We start from the raw sequence: 6,239 nt of genomic DNA on the forward strand, positions 1-6,239 counted from the left end.
TAGCCATTACAGAAATCTTACTTCTAGGGCATTATTACTGGTATCCTGGTCTAATTTCTATTCATGCTGCTAACCTGCATTTTATCTTCTTTTTTGCTGTAGTGTTCTTGTTTATTCAGCACCGCTGTTATGTTATGTCCTATTGAATACTTACCGCACCCACTGTGCTGCAATTTACTGTCTAGGGTACTTTTATAACTAAAGCTTAGTGAATTTTTGTTCTGCTTCTAGTGCCCTGTCTTCCCTCTAATTTCCTCAAACCAGCACAAAAAGGGGTCAAAGGTACACGTTTCCTCAAACTCACTTGTGGGAGCCCAGTCTGTCATTTCCTTCCGGAGGAGGAACTTCTTTAAAGACTAAACTTTAAAGACTAAAGACGTTACTGTGGTAGAAATTTACGTGAGCTAGATCTTGCTGTGTCAGATGCATGAGAGTACATTCAGCTGGCAAAGAGAATTATACTCAAAGCAACTAACATTACGAGGCAGGGGGAATTATTACAAAAGGACAGTCTGTTATATATATATATGAACATATGAAGCTGCCTTATACTGAATCAGACCCTCGGTCCATCAAAGTCAGTATTGTCTTCTCAGACTGGCAGTGGCTCTCCAGGGTCTCAAGCGGAGGTTTTTCACACCTATTTTCCTGGACCCTTTTTTGGAGATGCCAGGGATTGAACCTGGGACCTTCTGCTTCCCAAGCAGATGCTCTACCACTGAGCCACTGTCCCTCCCCTTGATATATATATATATATAACAGACTGTCCTTTTGTAATAAGGACAGTCTGATAATAACAGCTAGAAAGCTGAAATTGATATGTATATTTTATTTCTTTATTTTATCCTTCATTTTGGTTAAAAAATGCTCTCAAAAGTTTTACAAGGAGAATAAAATCTATATTGCAAATATGATTAAAATTTTCAAAAGTGCACATCTAAAAGCAAGAACTAAAACATCCTAGCATTTGGAGTACATGAGTAAAATAAAATGGAATAACATAGCAAAAAATGCCCAACAAAACTGACAGGGTCAAAAAAAAGAAGGTTGTCAGTTGGCACGGAAAAAATGTCCCTTTAAAAGGAGCTTTACTATGCAAAATTTATTCACCTGATAAAGACCTATACCAGGGTTGCTAGGCCTGCACCTGGCAATACTGTGAGCTTTTGGGGTTGGAGCTTGATGACTGGGAGCATTGCAGACACTATGACATCACTTCAGGGTGATACCCCACCTTCTGATGTTAAATGGGTAGCAAACCAAGACAAGACCTGCTTGGTCATGGCACCAAAATTATGGAACTCTTGTTCCAGAAACATTTGGCTGTCCCGTTACCATTGTCTTCTACCATCAGGTGAAGAGTTTTTGTCTCATCTGTTGTTTCTTCAGTGATCCCCTCCTTCCTGCCCTTTGTTTTAAGTGCTACTTCTACATTTTTGCATTTGTGTTTTAGTATTGGTTTAAACTGGTTTTGTTATATTATAATGCTGTGCTTTAATTGTTAGCTATCTTAATGGCCTTGATTGGGCAGAAAAGTAGGATATAAGTTTGGGAAGTAAAATTAATTGCTGGAGATCAAACTAATATTAAATGAAAGGTAGAGGGACCTAAAAGTTGGCAACTATGTCAAAATTGGCAGCTATATAAAAAATCCCTCCACCATTTTACCAGTAGCAAAATGAAAAGTCATCACTGACCAATAGCCATAATCCCCAGCTCAGCCCGCCAAATATCTGTTTTTATCTAGGACAGGGGTCCTCAAACTACGGCCCGCGGGCCAGATGCGGCCCGCTGAGGACGTTTATGCGGCCCGCCGGGTTATGGCAAAATCAGACCGGAAGTGATGTTTGACCTAAACTTGAGTTAGCAACGCACACTTCCGGCACTGGGCTGAGGCGGCAGAGACAGAGTGTGAGGTGATACCGAGGTGAGGTGAGTTCCCAGGTCGGGGTGTGTGGTGTGGGGAAGGGAGAGAGATGCAGAAGACGGAGAACTGACGGCCCGCGGCCTTGTACAGTAATGGCAGTCCGGCCCTCCAACAGTCTGAGGGACAGTGAACTGGCCCCCTATTTAAAAAGTTTGAGGACCCCTGATCTAGGATGTAGTAGTGAGCCTTTTACTATGCTCAGGTTTCCCTGTGCCCCTAGTGGCTGCAGCCAGAATTGCATTAAAACAAATGGAAAGACATTCTGCCGGATGCAGTATGATGCTTCAAGGGCCCTCCAGCTGACTTGGGGCCCAAAAATTTTGTTCACCCAGCCACGCTCTATCAGCAGCCCTGTTCTTTGTATGTGCACTGAGTAATTCTCATGTTACAGTCAATGCTTGCACAGCAGAATGTGTAATACAAGTCCCACATTTATCCAGGTTCTGGTTCCATTCATAAAGTGAACTGTTTTTTACACACAGCAGTATGCATGTACAGGTAGGATGTATGTGCTTTCCCGGGAACATATGAACAGGACTAGAATGAACCCATGTTTGCCATGTTACTAGTTATTATTTATATAGAAAAGTTTAGGTCCCCCTGTTGGTCTTACTCAGTTGTCCATCTTCCATTTTTTCTCACCATTTTAGGAATCTTGGTAAAGGGGTTAAAATGTAGAATGCAGATCAGTCAGATATTAACTCTGAAGTGTCGCTGAAAAGTGAAGAATGTTGGGTCAAGGAAAGAAGCAAAACCATTTGACCAAAGAAAATATACATAGTTATAATTATTTGCACAACAGATAGAAAGCTGAAGCTGAGTACTGGTATAGTTCAAGACAGCCTGATTGCAAGGAGAGAAGTACACAGGACACACATACAGGTCTAATGGTCAAACTTAGGACATTAAGTAGACATTGTAATGAAAGCAAATAGCACTGCAGCATACATCAAGCTAGACATAGATATATGTAGCACAAGCATGTAAGATGTCTTTTATACTTCTTTCTATTTTAACAGTTTTTAGATTAGGTGGTTCGAGAGTTCCACTGGTAGCCATGAATATACTTCTCAAGGGTGGACTGGCCTTTTGATTTAAAGAGAAATTTCCTGCTGGGCCCCTGTCCTAGGGCCCAGTTCTGGCAAGGAGCATGCAGAGCCAAGCTTCAACAACTCTCCCAACACCTTGGGGGCCACTTAGCTCAGACCTTCAGTGGCAATGATATTTAGACTGATTCCTGACTAGCCTTTGTCCCAGTCTTGTGCTCCTTTTTCCCCACGGCTCTTCTGCCTAATTTTGCACACACTGCTGCAGGGTCACAAGTTCCCTTTGCTGTTTCAGGATCCTGGTTTTCAGAGAATCCTGAAGCCGCAGAGGAAACTTGGGAAAGAGATGGGGCAAGTTGCGGTCCCACAACTGTGTGTGCAAAATTGGGCAGAAGAGCCATGGGGGAAACGAGCATGGAATTGGGACAAAGGCTAGTGAGGAATCAGGCCTGGTTTCAGCTCACCAGTTGCCTCCTCTTGCATTGCCACCAGCTTGCAGCAGAAAGTAAAGAGTGAGCCAGTGCTCATTGTTGGTGCAGCTGAGCTCAAAGGACCTGCATCATTGCCTTATTTCGCAGCAAGAGCCATTCAGCTTTGACTTGTTCCAGGACCATTTTAATTTACTAGTCCACCCCAAATACTTATGCTTGCACACTGAAAGATGTAATTAAGGGCTGTATTCAGACACTATCTAATGAATTAGTTAATATCTGAATACTATCCTTCCTTGGAGGTTTTTAAACAGATGGCTATATGGCCATCTGATAGCAAGGCTGATTCTGTGAATTAGGCAGCTCATTGAGAAGGAGGGCAGGAAAGGTTGCAGCAGTACTTAGTTCTCTTGGCCTTTTTTTAGATGCCTGTGGAAATGCTGATTGCCACTTTGGGGTCAGCCAGAAATTTTTCTTCAGGCCAGTTTCACAAGGGATCTTGGAGCATGGAGCAGGGGTTACTGGGGGTATGTTGGGGGAGATACTGGGCAGGGGGTTGGACCAGATAACCCTGGAGGTCCCTACCAACTCTATTATTCTATGAATAATCTGCAGTGTGGCGTAGTATTTAAAATGTCAGAATAGAGCTACAAATCCTCACAGCCAAGAAGCTGTTTGAGTGACTGTGGACTTTAGTCACTAACTCTCAGCCCACTACCTAATGTTTTCTGTTAGAACAAAAATGGAGGAGGAAATAGCAGTGCACATAATCCTGAGCTTCACAGAAGAAAAATGGAAGGAAAAAAAAGAAAAGAAAGATCACTGTAATAAGGATCTAATAATTAATGTGAAATTTAAAAATGATGGTTTCTGAAATCTTTGGATTGGATCATAATTTTGGTATGTGGCTCTATCAGTGTTTATAGGTGGTGGAGATATTAATATTGCAGATATGTAACTGGGGAGGGATGGTGGCTCAGTGGCAGAGCATCTGCTTGGAAAGCAGAAGGTCCCAGGTTCAACCCCTGGCATCTCTACTAAAAAGGGTCCAGGCAAATAGGTGTGAAAAACCTCAGCTTGAGACCCTGGAGAGCTCCTGCCAGTCTGAGTAGGCAATACTGACTTTGATGGACCCAGGGTCTGATTCAGTATAAGGCAGCTTCATATGTTCATATGTAAGGATGTTTCCAGTCGGCAGAATGATATGGATCTGGCTACAGAAGAAGATCACACTGTAAGGTCTGTCTTTCCAAAGTGTTTACACCAATTGTATTGCTGATTAGCTTTAATTCAATAATATGTTCAGTACCTCCTGTTTTCTCAGTCCATTTTGTTCTTAAGAGCTTATCTGTTAGCCACATGGGCTACCTTTTTCACTTTAGCATACAGGCAGCACTGATGGTGGGGAGGCAAATGCTATGTGATGGGGCAGGCAGAAGGAAATGTTTGGCTAGGATTGCACACTAGAGAGGGGGATTAGAGGGAAAAGCTACACTTCACTGATCCCTGGATGTTAAGCAGAAGGATGCCTTATGGGGCACTCATAAGAAAGTGTAACCTGATTTTTGGCAGGGCAGGAAAAAGCTGGAAAGCCCCTGTTCCTCCTCCTCCATCCGTCTCCCCTTCGAAAGCGCAATCCCAGTGTTTGTGTTTGGTTTTGAAAAGGATAGCTAAAAACATCATAGAACTACAGGAAAGAGGTACTTCTGTCCTTAATTAAAGGGAAAGGAGAAAAACCTCTGTCACAAAATGGACAAAGGGGTCATATGGTGTCTGCAAGCTCCACTTTTCTCTGATACTTGCATGCGCAGTACAGAGATGACTCTGGCTGCGATCACACATGCTAAGTAATGCAATTTCAATCCACTTTCAGTGCACCTTCCAACTAGATTTTACCGTAAACTGGCAAAATCCAGTTTGAAAGTGCATTGAAAGCAGATTGAAACTGCATTATTTAGAATGTATGATCGCAGCCTCTGTGCTCCTGCTAAATGTGGTGCCTGACCAGTGGCTGTTTTATTTGTGCCCACTCTGTCAGGCTGCCATTTTTTTCAGGTTGTCAAATGCTTTTTTGTTGTGTCTGCAAGCAAGAGTTTTAAGTGCCTATAAAATAGGAACAGTTTCTTCTGAAATTCGGCAGACAGGCTCCCTGGGGCAAGGGGTGTGACTGCAGACAATTGCATCTCTCTTGGAAGGAACTGCAGCAAGAAATATGAAATGACTAAAACTAGTAGTTTTAATAAATTTTAATTTTAAAAAAGCCAATTTTGTTTTTGTTTTTTTTTAATTGTGCACAGACATATTAGTAACTTCATCTTATACAATCTATACAGAACTAAATATTTCAAAGATTTATGCTCCTTCCATTTAATTAAAAGTACTCAGGGAGGCTTTCAACAAGGGAAAATGAAAAATACCATTGTTTTGAACAATAACATAAACCATAAAATCAAGAACAAGACTTCAGAGACTGTCAAATTCTAGTCCTCCAAAATATAGGATTGTACCAGAGAAATCTGGAAACACAGAATTATACAGGCTTGTTGGAATAAGTAAATCATTACGTTCTTCTGTACACTTCTGCACATTTGCCTTTCAGATCAAACACAGAATCAGATCACAGTTGTGAGCAGAAAGCAGGAGCCAACAAGATATGCCAGACCAAGAAATGCCATGCAGAACGGCACAGTCACTCCAAAGGGTTTGGCAAGTGAGCTAATCTATATATTGCAAGGGCAATTCCCCAAAACCCCAAAGGGAGAGTAAATAAGTCTATCTGGAAGAAAAATTCTTCTTGATCCCAAAGTATTTAGATGCTGGGTATGCAACAAAACT

This window comes from Heteronotia binoei, chromosome 3 (assembly GCF_032191835.1).
Source record: "Heteronotia binoei isolate CCM8104 ecotype False Entrance Well chromosome 3, APGP_CSIRO_Hbin_v1, whole genome shotgun sequence".
In the NCBI taxonomy this organism is placed as follows: Eukaryota; Metazoa; Chordata; class Lepidosauria; order Squamata; family Gekkonidae; genus Heteronotia; species Heteronotia binoei.